Below are 19,835 nucleotides of genomic sequence, written 5' to 3' on the forward strand. Positions count from 1 at the left end.
TAATCTTTTATCTGTAGAACTAACATTTTTCTGCAAGTATCGGCGTATATAGAGTGATTTAGGATCGCAGAACGTCTTAAATCATTCTCCGTCCCAATCGACTACTTTGACTATCGTTTTCGAAGCTGAAGTTTCTACAAACTCTGTCAAAGTGGGGGCTTCTGTAGACACCTAAAAATGTCTCCCCAAAACCAAACCTGATGATGAAAAACCTTTCACCGCCACTATTGGTCGGGTTGAGTATTTAATCTTGGATTGATTATATCCATATTTCCATTTCATAAACCAAACCAATTCTTAGCCCATTTCCCCAAACCATAACTTATTTTCCTCTTTTCATGCCTTTAAACCCAAAATAATTCATTTCGTGTCCCTTAAAATCATTCATTTCTTGTCCTTTTTATAAAAAAATTTAGTCCATTTTTATTTTGGTCCATAATCTGGGTCCAATGATTGAATATTTGGATGGGGCTTGAAAAGAGCTTTCCAGCGATATATTATAAGCCCAAATCCGAGTTATAACGAATAAGTTATGGCCAAAATATTAAACTGAGCCCAAACTGAACCGAAGCCCACCTTACCTACGACCCAATGATCATGTGGAGGGTCCAAAAGCTTTAATCCCATCGCTAAACCAATTAGGATCAATTGGAAGATTCTATAAGTTTCTAAAAGATCTTGATTATTTGTAGGCGTCGCTCGAAGTGCGCCTACGTTAAAGCATGTGGTGAATATGCTTTGCACTCATAGAAAGTGGGAATTGACATATACGATTAGGGACAAGGAAAGTAGGGAGCCGCCAACAAGTTTTTTAAGGAACTTGTAAACCGTTCACGGATCATTTAAGGCAACCACGAATAAGGGACAACGATAGGCAACAATGATTGACCCGTGAAGGTTACACCCCATTCATAATCCATAAGATTACTAACTCCATATGGTTCGGAACCACGAAAGGAGGATTGGGGATGATGGTACAAAGTGAGTCATGGAGTCACGTTCGCCCGTATTGGCCTCTATTCGATTCTTATAGTGAAAAGTGATTCCTGCGATCTCAAAGGCATACAAACAACATATTCAATTTGCTCCAAACTATTATTAAGCTAAATTGGTTTAATATTAATGCAACACATTATTCTAAAATATTTTTGACCACTTCGATTAATAACAATATAAAAAAGGAACCTAAACCGGTCGTCCAAATTATCTTATTAGGCGTGATTTTCATTTACATATTTCCTTTAACATGCAATATGGTGATCAATAAATAAAATAGAATAAACATTAATATTGGAAGCAATTCAACAATAAATTGTTAGTCAAATCAAATATAAAATGACCTAATCATGATACAAGCAATATTAAAATAAAATAAGAGTAATTAAATTAATTAATTACTCACATTTTGCGCGTTCCTTTAAATTGCTACATCATGAATAAACTGTTAGTAACTTCAATAAAAAAGTATAAAGCAAATGAAAATTAAATTAAAATAATATAGATTTGATTTGGTCCAAACCCTCAGTTATTCACAAGTAGAAAAAATGCTATTTGTAACGCCCTATTAGTAACTGGCATATGTTATGCTAGTTACAAAATCATCAATAGTAACCGACTAAGATAATGTCAGTTACAAATTTCATGACATTAGTAACCAGCGTAGTAAATGTCAGTTACTAATATGTGGTTTATCAATGTTTGAAGTTTTATTATTAACTGACTAAATAAATGTCAGTTACAAATATTAAGTCAAAAAAACTTTGACTAAAAAGCTTGTAACTAGCTTACAAACGTTAGTTACAAATATTAAGTCAAAGAAAATTTGACCAAAGTGTTTGTAACTAGCTTATAAACGTCAGTTACAAATATTAAGTAAAGAAAATTTTACCAAAGCGTTTGTAACTAGCTTACAAACGCCAGTTAAAATAATAAGTCAAAGAAAATTTGACCAAAAAGTTTGTAAGTAGCTTATAAACGCCAGTTACAAATAATAAGTCAAATTTTTTTTTTTGAAGCAACAAAGATTAAGTTTCTACATTCTATTAATATTATTTAATTTTTATTAAAGGTTAAAAAAAATTATTGAATGCCAGTAAATTTGCAGAAATAAAAAAAAACAAACTGAAATTTTTTGCACCTTCGCTCCAACGAACTGTTCGAGGTGATACATAGGCTCAAACTCAAAACATCCTTTGCCTTGTACACAAGAACCCCCAACAAATGTTTTCAAGTTAACCTATCCAAATCCGGAGAATGATACATAGGCTCAAACCCCAGTCACTAGCTAGACAAACTAGTATAAATCCTGCAAAATGATTACTTCTACTGTAGTTCTTTATACTCTACCTTTTCATCATTCTTTTTTCGTTTTTCGCAAAAACTCTCTTCCTTAACATCAAATTAAACAACAAATTTCTCAAAGGTTTTTTTGCTTTTTCTTTTTCCCGATAATTCTTTCACTTTGCATAAACCCTAATTTGATAATTTTAAATTCAAATTTCTCAAGGGTTTTTCCAGACGATTTGAGCCTCGATTATCTGCGCTACCATGGTTTTCGGTGGGATTTTTGCTTTCAATTTCGTCGCTTTCATCATTGAGAATCAGTACTATAATTCCAAAGGTTATTTTTTGACGCTTCTTCAATTTGATTGATAATATAGCGATTTGTGGATTTCCTTTGAAATATTAAATTGTATAGAAATTTGGGAATTCCCTTTAGAGTTCATGATTAGTTTTGCAATTTGTGAATTTTGCAGTTAATATTTTGGAAAATTATACAGTAATTATGCCCTTCATTCTTCTGTAAATCTGAACGTGTGGGTGTTTGGCGCAATGTTTGATATAGTTTGTTTTTCCTTACTATAAGTATTGCGGAAATTGGGGCATGGCAATCAGTCTTCGTAATGCCTTTATGGTTGACTCAAGTTTTCAATATCTTTTATATTGAAAAGAAATTGGGTTGAATATGGGTGCTAGTGTAAAGGTTCTTGGTTTATAATGCAAGGCAACTTTGAAAAATATGCTAACAGCATTATAATTGTCCATTTCTTGGGAATTGTGGTTATAATGCAAGATTAATAGCATAAGGTGTTGTATTGCTGTGGTGGACTTATATTTTGTATGAGGTTGTTGTACATAAATTGTATTGGTGAAGTTGGTGAATGAGGTAGAAAAACCTTCTTGATCTTGTCATCAGCCTCTTTTCATACTCCTTGGATTAAGAAAAGATAATACTTCAATTTGGGATAAGAAATTGACTATATGAATATATTTTGTTCCCTTTGTTCACTCTCTCCTTGTACTGGTTAGGAGTGTAAATAGTTTGTGATTATTTTGTGTTTAAACAAGCTCAGAATAGGGGTAAAAGAAAGAAATTGATCTGGTGAATCTAGAGGCACTTTGCAAAATTGGTTTTTTCTCTCTCATATCCCTTACTTTTAAAAAAAAAATATTAAACCATTTTCTCTTTTTATAAGTATTAAATCCCCAACAAACTATGCTTATATACGAAGTACTACCTTCGTTTCTTAAAGTTGACATGTATTCCTTTTTAGGAAGTGTTTTTTTAGTGGACACGTTTCCTTTTGGGGTAAATGTTTTACCTTGTATTTACTAGATAATCCACTTGCCTTTTCATTCTCTCTCACTCTCTCTCCTCTCCTTAATATATGTGCCTAAATCAAACACGTCAACTAAATAGAAATGGAGGAAGTATTATTTAACAAGTTCAACTCAAATGTAAAAAAAAAAAATAAAAAAAAAAAAAAATACAACTCAAACTCTTAAGACTCCATGTCGAAAAAGCTTATGTAAAATGTAATATGCACAGGGAAAGTATACTTTTTCCTCTTTATCTTTGTTAATTAATGAGTGCCAGATGAGATGAGATTAATGATGATACTAGAATTGTTAAGCTGGCTTGGAAGTCAAAAGAGGACTACCTTGTGTTAGGTGAAAAGATGGTGAATATATTTGACATTGAGATAAGTTGAAACAAACGCCATTAATTTTTATATGATGTATCTAACATGATTGATTTTTGGTTGTATATCTTTTATTTAGGCACCTTGTGCTAGGTCTAAAGATGGTGGTACCGAATGTGCTTAAAAGTCTATTAGTAATGAAAGTACTATTTAATTTATTAAATAATTGTACTATCTATGTTCATTTGAATTAGTGTGCTCAACAATGTGGTGGTACCGAATGTGTTTATCATGTGATGAGATATATGTATGAGATAGTATCTTTCCATAGCAATTGGAAGGGTAATTTGAAAGAGGATAGTGATGAATTTACCTCTTTTGTGCAAGCTAAAAAGCTTTATACGAGTTTTGGTTGATGTTTTATTTTTATAAAGTATAATATATATACAAGTATTTTTTTTTATATTTGCAGGAGTATTGGTAAGACTTGCAGCCTACAATGATGTAACATTGGATGAGATTCAAGAACAATGGGCTAAGTTTTTTAGGCTTAATTTTTTGTTGAAAGACTAGTTATCTTATTAATTGATGTTATGATTAATCGCATTTAGCTTAATTAAACAATGTAACACATTTAATGTATCTACTTTAATTTTATTTAGCCTGTTGGTTATTGTTATTATATTTCTAAATTATAAATCAATGAATTTTTTATTCAAGTTTTAATTGCTGTTTGGATATTAAAGTATAGTTAATTTTGTGTAGTTTATGGTTATGGATGAATAATTCAATTGAGTTGCGTGATACTATTTAGAGTGTTTGTATTGTATGTTGTGGGTGAATTTAAGTTATATGGAAGTATTCGGAGTACGTGTTTTGTTGGTTGAATAGTAACAGGTTATACCCATTTGACGATGCCATTCTTGTATCCGAATCAAATATTTATAAAAGAAAATTATTATTCATTAGTAACTGGCGTAATCTAGTGCTAGTTACTAATAGTATTTTTTTAAAAAAAAAGTAAAAAAATATATTCGTAACCGGCGTTGTGATTTGCCAATTACTAATAATACCCTTATTGTAACCGACGTAACTTAATGTCAGTTACAAATAGTATGATTTCTAACTTGGAAAATAGACTTTTTGTAATTGGCGTTGGGTTAAGCCAGTTACAAATAATACATTATATGTAACTAACATTATCCGGTTACGAATAATATTCACTAGTTGTAACGGTGGCATTCGCAACCAACAATGCCAGTTACAAAAAGTCAATTTCGCCAGTTACAAATAGCACTTTTTCTACTAGTGATTTATACATTTCACGCCTTGGTTTAAGGATGGAACCTCGGGTTTAGTATAGACTCCTTGGAGTGCTTAAGGGAAGAATGGTGTAATTAGGAATATAGGTTTAAGGCTTAGAATATAGGAGAGAGAATAGAATAATTTTTGTTGTAAAAGAGAGGAAGAGAGAATGATTGATGCCCCGAACTGCAGAAAGGAGGGGCTTATTTATAGGGAAATTGAGTAGAGGGAACACGTGGAACCCTAAAAAGATAAAAACCCTAAAAATTAACACCGCGACGCGGCAGAAAAACATCATGACACGGTGCCAGACACCGTCAGACGGGGGAAGGCACCGTCAGACAAGGAAAAATCCCGTGACGCGGTGGACAACTGGAGTGATGCGGGAAATATTTGACCTACGGTAAGTGAAAACGCGTGAAGGGTTTACGCGGAAAAGACACGAGAAAATTCTGTGACACGACACACGTACCGTGACACGGCAGTGTCCACCATGGCATGGTACTGTACACCATGTCACGGTATGGGAAAATGCGGAAATTACATGGAAAAAGCACCGTGACACGATGGGATCTGAACTACCGTGTCGCAGCAGCAGGTACCGTGCCACGGTGGAATTTGACGCGAAAAGGCTTCAAAAATGGCATGACACGAAGTATAGTACCGTGTCACGGCTCCAGGCACCGTCAGACGGGGGAAGGCACCATAAGACGGGGCACACTCCCGTGACACGGTGCTTTTGCACTGTGCGCAGTAATTCCAGTTTTTTACCCATTTTTAAAATCATCATAACTTTTGATCCGTAACTCGGAATAAGGCATATAATATATCATTAGAAATATTATCAAGTCTAATTTCCAACCCAATTAGAATCAGGTAAAAATAATTTTTATATTTTAAGATATGGCCGTTTTAGTGGAAGGGTGTCAGTTTTGGGTCCAGTTTAGTGTTTTGCTCATAACTTTTTCGTTATTGCTCGAAATTGGGCTTATGATATATGGTTGGAAAGCTTATTTCAAGGCCTATCCAACAAAATAATAATTGGATCAAAAATATATATCCATAAAATCAGTTTCTCTCGGTTTTGCGATATGGACACAAAAAGTGGAAAATAGGTTATGGTTTAGGGAAATGAGCTAGAAATTGGATTGGTTCATGAAATATATTGAACAGAACATGGATTTAAGCACTCCAAAGATTAAATACTTAACTGGACCAATAATGGCGCTGAAAGGTGTTCATCATCGGGTTTGGTTTTGGGGAGACATTTTTAGGTGTCTACATTATCCTATTTGAAAAGATAAGATAAAAGAGTTTAAAATTGGATAAATCATTTCTTTTTTAAACTCCTATTTTCTATCCGAATTGAAAGACGTTCAAAGATAGAAAGATATTATTTTCTTACCTCATAGTTTTTATCCAAATTTTATATGGTTGGATATCCCTTGAAATTATCTTTCCAATGATATATTATAATATCAATTCCGAGCTATAACGGAAAAGATATGAATAAAATGTCAAACTCTATCCAAAACTGATACCGTCTCCCTATTTCGGCCATATCTTTTATTCTACAAAATATTTTAATCTGATTCTAATTGGGTTAGAAAGTAGATATCAAGAGCTTTCCAACGATATCTTATTTATCTTATTCCGATATTTGAATCAAAAGATATGATAAAAACTAAAAGTGCAAAAACTGCTGTCATCGAGTTTTTTTCCGATTTAATTCGGATCTTATCTTGTATTTTCGACCCTTCTTTTTTCTCTATAAATAGAGGTCATATCTCTTCTTTTTTCAATCATCAACAAGCTTGATCACAATTGATCACAAAATAATTCTCTTTTCCCTCTTTAGCCTAAACACTAGCCTCCCTATTTTTTTCATTCCTTCCTTAAGCACTCCAAGGAGTTCATACAATACCCAAAGTTATATACTTAAACCAAGGCGTGAAAGGTACAATTAACTGAAGGTTTGGACCAAATCAACTTTACTTTTTATTTAATTTAATTGTTTCAATTTGATTTATATTTATTGAAGTTACTAACAGTTTATTCATGATGTAGCAATTCAAGGAAACACGGAAAGTGAGTAATTAATCACTTAATTGCTCTTATTTTTATTCTTGTTGCTAGTATCATGGTTAGGGTTATTATTTATATTTGATTTGACTAATGATATTATGGTTAAATTGCTTCCAATATTAATGTTTATTCTATTATTATTCATGATCACCATATTGTATGTTTAAAGGGAATATGTAATTGAAAATCACGCCTAATAAGATAATTTGGACACCCGGTTTAGGTTCCTTTTAATCTTGTTGTTTATTCAAGTGATCACTAGTATTTTAGAATAATGTGTTGCATTAATATTAAACCAATTTAGCTTAACAATAGTTTGGAGCAAATTGAATATTTTGTTTGCATGCCTTTGAGATCGTAAGAATCACTTTTCACTATAAGAATCAAGTAGAGGCCAATACGGGCGAACGTGACTCCAAGACTCACTTCGTACCATCATCCCCAATCCTCCTTTCGTGGTTCCGAACCATATAGAGTTAGTAATCTCATGGATAAATGGGGTGTAACCTTCACGGGTCAATCGTTGTTGCCTATCGCTGTCCCTTTATCGTGGTTGCCTTTTATGATCCGTGAACGGTTTACAAGTTCCTTAAAAACTTGTTGGTGGCTCCCTACTTTCATTGTCTCTAATCGTTGTCCCTAATCGTATATGTCAATTCCCACTTCCTAATAATGTCAAGCATATTCACAACATGCTTTAACGTAGGTGCACTTCGAGCGACGCCTACAATGCTCCAGTAGGAAAGATATGGATAGTTCCAAAGGCCAGGATTATAAGTGTTGGAGTATGGCTTATTTTTCCTATAGGTTTGGAAGGCATGAACATGCCCCATGGAACTCCTACAATCTTGCTCCCAATGATCTACAATTCCACAATTTTGACAAAAAACTTCATTATTATTATTGACCGCAGAAACATTGGCTACAAAGTTAGGAATAGTAGTAAGATTATCTTGTTTTTGGCAATTAGATGTTAACTGAGCCTAGAAGAAGGATACAGAATCAACATTATGTTTTCTTTTGTTAGCAAACCCTCTCGGATTCCCATATTGGGAATTATGAATTGCCATGTCTTCGATAACTTGATCTGCATTTTCAACATTAAGATTCATGAACCTCTCACAAGCTGCAGAATCTAGAATTGATCTAGATGAGTTTCCAAGTCCATTGTAAAAATCTTGGATCAACTGCCATTGTGCTAGATTATGGTGGGGACGTTCTCTTTGTAGATCCTTAAATCTTTCCCAAGTAAAGCTTTCCTCTCTGCAGGGTAATATTTATTATAAAAATTTAAAGTAAGAGCTTCCCAATCAATAATACCAAGTGCAGTTCTATTCAAACTATTAAACCATAGTTTAGCTTTTCCACATAAAGAAAAGGAAAAAGGATCTCCGTGATTTGGTCTTGCATGACCCCAGTTTGCCTAATGGTATTGCAATACTAACAGAAATCTGCAATGTGAATATTAGGATCTTCACCCTTAGCTCTACTAAATTGCTTCTTCTCTATCATCGTGATAAATAGGGGCTTGATCTCAAATTACACTGCATCAAGAGTCGGAGTAGGAGTAAGGTGTGGAAAATTTTAATACCCCGTATTTTATACGTATTTTATTTAAAGTATGTATTTTATAAAGTATTTAAATAGTTGTAATTATTTTAATTAAAGTATTTTAATTAATATTATTATAAAAGGAAAGTTTATTTAAGTATTTTATTTAAAAGTTGGGGATTTTATTTTAAAGAAAGTTTAATTTTGACAAGTTTTAGGAAAAGGATTAGGAAAAACGAAAAGAGGAAAGTTTAGGGTAAAGGGTTGGTAGAGAAGGGGTATAAATATCCCACTTATGAGGTAAATCAAACTTTTCCCAGAGTGGAGAAAACCCAAGGTAAGCTTCTCCCCTTTTCTCCTTACTTTTCTTTCTTTTTTTCCTTCCTCTTTCCCTTCCCCTTTTCACGGCCGACCACCACCACCACCACACACGTGGCCGGACCACCACCGCGCATCACCGCGCGCCACCAGCACACGGCCAGCAACCGCGGCGACACAGGCGGCAGCAGCCCAGCCGTGTCGTGGTGGCTGCTGCTCGGTGTTCCTCGAAAAAAAAAAGATTTAATCTTTCTTATTCTAATTTAATCTATGCTTGGATCTAATTATAAATTATGAATTTTGGGATTAAATTTTGATGTTTGAATATTGTAATCATGTTAATTAATTTTTAGCTTTGGTTTTAATTTAAAAAGCCCCAATTTTTAAAACCCTAGGTTCTTGATTTATGAAATTATGAAAGTATATGATGTATGAATGTTTAGATCTTCAATTTAAGTGCTTTGAAACCAAATTACAGCAAGTTTTAATTAGAAATGAAGTGCTGAAATTTTATGTAGAACCGTAAATATTATGTTTTTGAAGGAAATTTAAATTACCCATTAAGTGGGACTTAATTAGAGTGTTTTAAATATAATTTCAGCCTATTTTAATTATTCTAAGAGGGATTTTAGGATAGTATATATTGCTGAAAATTTGTTTAGAGTGGGTGTTAATGCTCTATTATAATTTTAATGTGTAGGAGACTTCGAAGTGAGCAATTTTTACTAGTTGTGACGATTTTAAGATCGTATTCAAGGTACGTTCGCGTACTTAGAATATTTTGATGATGTAGAATCATGCTAGGTTTAATTTCAATCAATTACAAGTAGTATCATGCTAAGGTTTATGTATTAAATTGTGAATTTTTTGTGTTGGTAATTGAATTGTGAAGCATGAATTATTTGTGATGGTTTATGGATTGGAAAATTATATTTTGGTATGATTATATGGACTACATATTTAATTATGGCATGATAGATAGCATGTTTAATTAAACTAATTGTTTAATTATGTTTGGAATATTGAAAAGAAATTTAATTATGGTTCATATAATTTTTATTGATGCTTTAAGCATGAGGAAGGAGCTAGATAAGTGTCTATGTACACGAGGAATAAATTGTATGTCGGTGCCTTTGTGCACTTAAGGTGTGTTTAACACCGAGGGATAGGATTTGTGGCGCATTATGCGTTTAAGGTGTCTTTGACACTGAGGTAGAATTAAAAAGGGTTCAACATTAAATCATATGTGGTCACTAATTATTCAAGAATTAAATTGGTAAGTTTGTTTGATTGAATAATTATTGTTGATTGATTTATTATGCTTTGAGAGTCATCACCAAGTCTAATAATATGTAAATAACGTAAAGTGAAAGAGATTACGCACCAAAACTCTTGGAACGTATATACCTTGAGTATGAACAATGGGGGGAGTTATGGGGTTTTATATTTAACCATAACTTCCAATGGAGTACAGGACGCTGTATATTCCTTTTTATTATTTATTATGCGCAGGAATTCCGCCACCTTTGTGTGGTTTGTCGCTGGCACGGTTAGCTCCCGTGCCAGTTAACCTCAAATTTTATTTGGGGGAGGTAAAGAGGTGGAAACCCGTTCGATGCATAATCAAGGCAAAATGAATTAATTATTATCTAGTCATTGTGTCTTGTTGGTTGTTGGGTGTGCTTGTAAACAGGTACAATGAGGTAAGTGTGTGTGATGATAGGAGAATGCATGCTAGTGTGTTTAGTTACGCTTATGTACTCAGCTTTGCTGATCGTGTGTGTTGTTTGTGCCTGGCCATGTCTTTATCTTGGCCCTACGATGATCCATTTTAATGAAGAGTAGTGGGGGCAAGTAGAGATACTCTTTCAGGTATTGAAGCATGTTCATGACGGGACATGAGTGAAGAGGGAATCATGCTAGCTTCCATTAGGATATGTTTTGCTTTATGCATTGAATGTTTTATTATATTACTTTGTGGACTAACACTAAAAGTTGGGTTGTTTCGGTTTTGAATAAGGGCCTTAAATGGTTCCAAGTTGTGGTGAGTTTTATTTGACTTTGGTTTTGTTGTGTTTCAGCTTTGTTTTTGTTGGGTTGTTTTTAAATTGTGTTATTTAAATAGTTTTGGTTTTTTAAGTATTCCGCTGTGTATCTTTGATATTTGCCTTAACCGTTTTCACGGTGGCGGTAATGTCTTAGATATTCCTATTTAAAGTTTTATACAGGGAAAAACAGGTATTTTAAAATAAAGGAATTTCTAGGGTGTTACAAAAATCTTTCAGTGACGGCTGCGAATAATCGTTGAGCTTGCGAGGTGGCTGTGGAGGTGGATTCGCCATCTCTGATTCAGGTTATGAAGAAACTTCTGAATCGGTAGAATTAGATGGGCGTTCCAAAGGTGTTTCATATCAGCCTGTAAAAATTATTTTGTCTATGAAAAGATTGTTTGATTTCAAGATTGAATGGAATGTAACCTGATCTAGATCTCCTGGGCATAAACACAGCACTAAACAAACAAATATGAGAAATTTTCTCAAAGAACTTGCGTTCTCCGAGACGGGAAGAAATAATTTAGACTATAAAAACAATTAGAAATTAAAAATAAAAATTTTTCCCCAGCAATGGCGCCAATTTTTGACAGGATAAAGTCATATCACCTAGTCAAAAATAATTCCTAAGTTCCTCTAACTATGCAGATAGGGTAGAAGGGTCGAACCACAGGGAAACAAGTCTTCATATTCCTAATTAATTAATATAATCTAAATTATAAAGTAACTAAATTATAGATATGATGAAATTAAACTAAGGGAGATAAAATTGGGGAGAAATCATTTAATAAAAGCCTAGGGTATAGGTTCACCAATAAAAAAATTCTAGCGTAAAACATAATAATCCATTATCAATACATCAATTAATCAGATCATAAAGGGCTTTCGCTACGTATTACAATCACAGAGTTAATTTACCGGTATTCAATCTCATCTCTCGAATCTTGAATCAATATTGCATAACTCATACATTAAACCAGGCCTAATCTAATTGCATAGAATTAAATCAATCAATAGGAAATTAATCAAGCATTGACAATTAACAATAATAATTGACCCCTTCATATTATTTATGGATCCCCACAAACCCTAGAAAGAAAACTATTCGCACATAATTAAATCTAAACTAATCAAACCAAATAAACAAGACATGATGAATTAAAGAAATTAAATTACTGAATTTAATAAGGAAGAAATCGTTACCAAAGTTGGCAGGAATAATGAGTTGAATTAAAGAACAAAGTTGTAGAGAGAGAAAATAAGAGAGAAGTTTAAGCTTAAGAGAAGATTAAAACTAATGAAAGAGAGATAATTGTATCTAAAGCTATTAAAACGTATTTATAAAAGGCCTGTAAAAATCATAATTAGAAACTAAGTTAAATCGTTGAAAAACTCCCTTCAAAACACACGCTTGGTCGGGCGAGGTACCGCCTGGTTGGGCGCGCCTTTTTTGTCTCTAAACCATCTCTCGCGCCCGGCCAAGCGCGAGCTCGAGTGAAGCAATGCCTTGATCCTTCTTCCGCCCCTCCCGACCTGGCGCGCATTCGGGAGAGGCAATGCTCGGGTGGGCGAAGCTCTTAGACACTTAGACTTCTTATTTGGGCTATCAACTTTGGCCCAAACTAAATCTCCTCCTTGGGGCTTTAATACTTGGTCCAAATGCCTCGGTATCTCATATGTCGAGCCCTTAATCACTAGTTTGATGAATATAACTGGTCTTGGGCTACGAAAAGTGGTCGTGCTCCTCCATTGCTCGTAGTTGCACTAAATAATCTCGGGAAAATGCTCCAAATGTGCAATTCCCTACAAAACGTAACTTAAACTACGAAAATACTAGAAAACACCAATTAATAATAAATTTGGCTCTAAAGAGCCAAAAACACTTCTAATTTTGACCAAGGGACAGGGGTAAAACACTATATAAAATAGACATATCAGTGATACGACTTTAGCCTGTCAGTCTTCCCAAAAACCAAACCCAGTGATGAATATCTTTCACGTCATTTGAATATCGAGCCAGATGAAAATGTGAAAAGTCTTGTGATGTTGTCATTTTAAATACTTCTTTCTGTTTTTGAAAATGTTTCTTTTCGTACTCTAATTATGGGAAATGTTCAGTCTAGTTTATTTTGGTCCATGGTAAGGGTCCAATAATATTGTAGTTGGATTGTCTTGAAAAGAGCTTTCCAACGATATATTATAAGCCCAATTCCAATGAATAATGAGGAAGTTATGGCCAAAATGCTAAATTGGCCCAGAAATGAGTTTTATATACGGCTCAATGATCAAGTGGAGGCCCATTAATTATTATGTCTAAAGTCTGTTGATCTTAAGTTTTGATGATGACTCAAGGAACCTAAGCAAACCCATAGGGGCTTTAACTTTTGTCTATTAGCTTTGATGTATTGACAGGTTTTATATGCAACGAAGTTCTAGAGTTAGAATGGAGCATGGAACAAGTCTAAAGGATGAGCTATGGACGAGCATAGAAGACAATCAGAAGCCAAGTTCCTTAAGTGAGGAACTGAAGCTCCAGAGTCGAAGCTTCACTGTGTTCCAAGGAGTCTATTGTATCTTTATTATTTATTTTAGGCTACTTGTATATATGATAAGTTCATTGATTGATAGGATTTAAGTGGATTTAATTTCAGTTTATAAAGATTTTATTTTTCCTTTCTTTAACAAAGATTTAATTTTATTTCGGAAAAATATCTTTCAAGTAAAAATATCGTATTAATTAAAAGATTTTCTGTTCTGATTTTATCCTAACATTTTTGGAAAATCTGACTTGGTAAAACTATTTTTTAAACGAATTTTACTTGGTAAAGGAGGTTGAGAAAATATAGGAACCACTTCCTTACTGTGCGCTTCAGCTTGCTGCCCAAGCATCCACGAACTGCACTTCCTTATTTCATGGAAGTTGTGGTATAGTGGGAGCTAAGGAAAACATAAGGTTTTCAACTGCTTTCCTCCTGTATAATTCGGATTCGTTTTCTGTTTTGAAAAGCAAACTTGAGCATTACGATTCTTAGCTTTTCTAAAAGAGTCAAAAATCTACTTAAGTCCTTGAGTGTCTTTGTACTTAGCATCTTAGAAGTTTTATCTTGAGTTGTATTGGGGTAGAGTTTGGGTAAACTCTAGAGTGTGTAATTGCTTTGAGTGAAGCAAGGAGAAAGAGAGATATTCGAGAGCTCAACTGATTGAGGGATCAGTTGAGGGGGAACTTAAGTTCGTAGATGAACTTGAGTTTAGAGTCTTAATTTGTAATAGGCTGTTTGCCCTATTATTATTAAGAGTTGTGATTAAAATCCCTTGTGGTCGTGGTTTTTCTTCTTGATTAGGGCCAAGAAGTTTTCCACGTAAAATCTCTCTTGCACTTTAAAGTTTTTGTTTAAATTTCTTTAAGAATTCCGCAAAAATTACCCTAATTCCTCAACAATACAATTCACCCCCCCCCCTCTTATGTTGTTCATTCGAGTCCACAAAGTCATTAGGATTAACTTTAATCTTCTAGAATAATCTAGAATGTTATTTTAAATTCTAGTGGAATTTGGATTATTTATTATATCTTTTAGAAAATAAAGAATTTAATTTGGAATAAAACAAGTGTTTTATAAAATAAATCGGATTTTAAAAGATAAGTATAGACTTTAATTAATCTAAGTTAATTAGATTAAGTATTCCATACTGTAGGCGTCGTTCAAACTGCGCCTACGTTAAGCATGTTGTGAATATGCTTGGCACTCTTAGGAAGTAGGAATAGACATATACGATTAGGGACAAGGAAAGTAGGGAGCCGCCAACAAGTTTTTAAGGAACTTTTAAACCGTTCACGGATCATTTAAGCCAACCACGAATAAGGGACAACGAAGGCAACAACGATTGACCCGTGAAGGTTACACCTCATTCATAATCCATGAGATTACTAACTCCATATGTCTCGGAACCACATAAGGAGGATCGGAGATGATGGTACGAAGTGAGTCATGGAGTCACATTCGCCCGTATTGGCCTCTACTCGATTCTTATAGTGAAAAGTGATTCCTGCGATCTCAAAGGCATACAAACAAAATATTCAATTTGCTCCAAACTATTATTATGCAAAATCGGTTTAATATTAACGCAACACATTATTCTATAATATTAGTGATCACTTGATTAAATAAAAAGATTAAAAAGGAACCTAAACCGGTTGTCCAAATTATCTTATTAGTCGTGATTTTCAATTACATATTCCCTTTAATATGAAATATGGTGATCATAATAACAATTGAATAAACATTAATATTGGAAGCAATTCAACAATAATAACGTTAGTCAAATCAAATATAAAATAACCTAATCATGATGCTAGCAATATAAAAATAAAATAAGAGTAATTAAAATAATTAATTACTCACATTCCGCGCGTTCCTTTAAATTGTTACATTATGAATAAATTGTTAGTAACTTCAATTAAAATATAAAATCAAATTGAAATAATTAAATTAAATTAAATAAAAAGTAGATTGGATTTGGTCCGAATCCTCAGTTAATTATACCTTTCACGCCTTGGTTTAAGGACGGAACCTCGGGTTAAGTATGAACTCCTTGGAGTGCTTAAGGGAAGTATTTTGAGGTAATAGGATGGCTAGTATTTAGGCTAAAGAGGGAGAAGAGAATTATTTTATGATCAAGCTTGTTGGTGATTGAAAAAGTGGTGATATGAACTCTATTTATAGAGAAAAAAGAGGGGTGGAAGAATTAAGATAAGATCCGAATTAAATCGGAATAAAACTCGATAAACTGCACTTTTTGCGGTTTTTGTTTTTATCATATATTTTGATCAAGAAATTGGAATACAATGAATAAGATATCGTTGGAAATATCTTGAAGTCTAATTTCTAACCCAATTGGAATCAGATTAAAATATTTTGTAGAAGTAAAGATATGGCCGAAATAGTGAGACGGTGTCAGTTTTGGATAGTGTTTGACATTTTATTCATATCTTTTCCGTTATAGCTCGGAATTGATATTATAATATATCATTGGAAGGATAATTTCAAGGACTATCCAACCATATAAAATATTGATAAAAACAATGAGTCAAGAAAATAATATTTGTCTATCTTTGAACGTCTTTCAATTCGGATAAAATTAGGATTTTAAAAAAAAGGAGTTTTTTTCAAACTCTTTAATCTTACCTTTTCAAAAAGGATAATTAAGATCTTTCAGAAACTTGTAGAAGCTTCCAATTAATCCTAATTGTTTTAGAAATTGTATTAAATCATTTGGACCCTCCACATGATCATTGGGTCGTAGGTAAGGTGGGCTTAGGTTCGGTTTAGGCTCAGTTTAATATTTTGGTCACAACTTCTTCGTTATAACTCGGATTTAGGCTTATAATATATCGTTGGAAAGCTCTTTTCAAGCCCCATCCAACTATTTAGTTGTTGGACCCAGATTATGGACAAGAAATGAATGACTTTGAAGGACACGAAATGAATTATTTTGGGTTTAAAGGCACGAAAAGAGGAAAATAAGTTATGGTTTGTGGAAATGGGCTAGGAATTGGGTTGGTTTATGAAATGGAAATATGGATTTAAGCACTCCAAGATTAAATACTCAACCCGACCAATAATGGCGGTGAAAGGTTGTTCATCATCGGGTTTGGTTTTGGGGAGACATTTTTAGGTGTCTATAGAAGCCCCCACTTTGACTGAGTTTGTAGAAACGTTAGTTTCGAAAACGATAGTCAAAGTAGTCGATAGGGACAGAGAATGATTCAAGAAGTTCTGCGATCCAAAATCACTCTTTATACACCGATACCTGCAGAAAAATGTTAGTTCTACAGATAAAAGAGTATAGGGATATAACGCTTATCTGACACCACTGTCTCGGTGAAAAATGAGTTTGGTATTTTCCTATGCTTGAAGGAATCCACCAGATAACATTTGTTGAAATGCTTTCCATGCTTGAGGAAAGTCGATAGATGAGTTTGGTAGCTTTCTAAACCTGAAGAAACCTACCGGATGACACTTTCCATGCTTGAGGAAAGTCGACATATGATTTTGGCATTTTTCTATGCTTGAAGAAATCCACCGATAATGCTTTCCATGCTTGAGGAAAGCCGACAAAGGAATTTGGCGGTTTTCTATGCTTGAAGAAATCCACCGGATAATACTTTCCATGCTTGAGGAAAGTCGACAGATGATGAGATTGCAAGTCTCTATGTATCGAGAACCTTGCGTCATGAAATGATGGTGGTTCGATTGTCCCCGAACGTGTGCTGTAGATGGTCCGCTTGTCCGCGGACGTGGGCTGTAGTCGGTTCGCTTGTCCCCGAACGTGGGTTGTAAATGGTTCACTTTTCCCCGAACGTGGGTTGTAGATGGTCCGCTTGTCCCCAGACGTGGGCTGTAGATGGTCCGCTTGTCCCCGGACGTGGGTTGTAGTTGGTTCGCTTCTCCCCGAACGTGGGCTGCAGATGAGACCTGTAAAAATAAATTTGCCAATGGACTCGTTTATATTGTGATTGACTTGACCAAGTTTGATTTGATGTGACATGACATGTGTATGACTTGTGAGTGTGTGTGTGTATATGTGTGTGTGCAGACACAAGCAAACGAATGCAAAAGCAAAAAATTTCCGTCAATTTTTGTCATGAGTGGAGGATACCGACTTTCTCCCGAAAAAGAAAGATGTGAAAACTGAACTTTTATTTTTGAACTTCCCTCAATGAGAAAAAAGTTTGAAAAAGTTTTTGAACTTCCCCGAAAGAAAAGACTTGAAAAAGAGAAAAAATTTTGAACTTCCTCATTGAGCAAGACAAAATGAATCGCATGGATTGTATGCATGATGCATGTTCCTAGGCCAGGAGGCTAAGAACAATTACATCATGTGACACGATAGATGAATGAACTTAGGTCATGGAGCTAAGAATCATATATGGTGTAAAGAAGCGATCTTGAACGTCACTTAGGTCTGGAAGCTAAGCACGTATATAGATGAAATGATTATGAATGTTGCATATTGAATGTTGCTTAGCACATTATGCGATGCGTGAAACAATGAATATTTCTCAGGTCAGGAAGCTAAGCAAGTATACAATGTTTCTTGTAATGAATGTTCTCCTGAAAGACGATGAAACATGCACATTGTTTTAACAATATTCCATGATAAAGGGTTCTTAAAGGGAAGGATGATATGGATATGGATGTGTGAGTGAAGTGTGTGAATGTGATACTAAGGTTGGCTGCAAAGGTTATGGTGATGGAAATATATGTGGGAAGAGTCAAAGATGATGACTCTTTAGGCTGGGTAGGCTAAATGATATGGGTTCAAGCCCCAAGTCTAGCTCTAGATGGATAGGGGTAAGAATTGGATATTCTTTGACTCAATCAAGCATGGATATGAATATAAATGTGAATATGAATGTGGTCGCACCTCGATGTGAGGTTGCCAACGTATCCGTTAGGAATCAGGCCGAACGTAACTCTAACCGAACTTTTCACAAGTGTGTGTACACCTCAAAGAAGTAATTCAAGGGTTGTAACATGGTTAAGTTGATGGTTTAAGGAAGAAAGGGGTAAAAATCTCAAGACCCGAGAGAAGCCCCCCAAGATATGCAATTATGTATTGGACTTTACAAGTTTTATTTTTCATATTTTTATTTTTTTTTTATTTTTTTTTATTCTTTTGAATCAATGTAGGCAATCTCAGATCATGCGGTCCATCACTCACTTAGCATTCATGTTTCTCAGGCATGGTACCTAGCACTCGATGAGAGACGCAATTTGAGACGTGTTCATATCAAAGACATTGGAACACTTGCCTTTAGACATTGTTTTATTGTTGCTTTGCTGCCTTTTTTTTTACTTTCTTTTTTAATGTTATATAATTACACATCTTCCAATCCCAGGGTTAAGTGAATGTGGGTTGAAGAAATGAAGGCCAAACGTTAGACGAGGCTCAAAGTGGTTGATGAAAAAATGGATATGTGATTGAATGGTTAATGGGGAATGAATGGGTTGCAAAGGTGCCTCAAGTCATTGGTGTACCTTGTGTTTAGTTCGGCAATTGATTTTTTGATAATCACATGATCGAATGTAAGAAAGAGATGCTTATTTATGAATAAGGTAAGAAATGTGACACATAGACACATGAATAAGGAGAACCTATGCTAGACTTTTTAGGGAGAAGGGTTTGAAATAAAAGAAGAAATCATGAAATCTTGGTAAGAAGCTTGCATCGTGCTTTGTCTTCATGGATGTTTATGAGTTACTTCTAGCTGCCTGCTGAGAAAAATAGTTTCTTATTGTTGATGCTTTGATTGGAAGGAAAGAAGGAAGGAGTGACGTTCCCATTATTCTTCCAACTATTTTCTAGTGATTTTAAACTCAAGTAATGTGTGAGGATGAACTCACTTAATGCATTCACTCAATACTCAGATTGGAAAGGAAGAGTGTAAGAAACAATTTTGAAATCTGATGAGAAAAACTCCACTCATTCCTATTACGACGGAAAACGTCGCATGCATGGTCCTAATATACGATCATAAACAATATAGTGCATTACTCGAAGACAAAGTGCGTGAAATGACTCAACATGTGTGATTAGGTGA

This window comes from Chenopodium quinoa, unplaced genomic scaffold (assembly GCF_001683475.1).
Source record: "Chenopodium quinoa cultivar QQ74 unplaced genomic scaffold, ASM168347v1, whole genome shotgun sequence".
Taxonomy (NCBI): domain Eukaryota; kingdom Viridiplantae; phylum Streptophyta; class Magnoliopsida; order Caryophyllales; family Amaranthaceae; genus Chenopodium; species Chenopodium quinoa.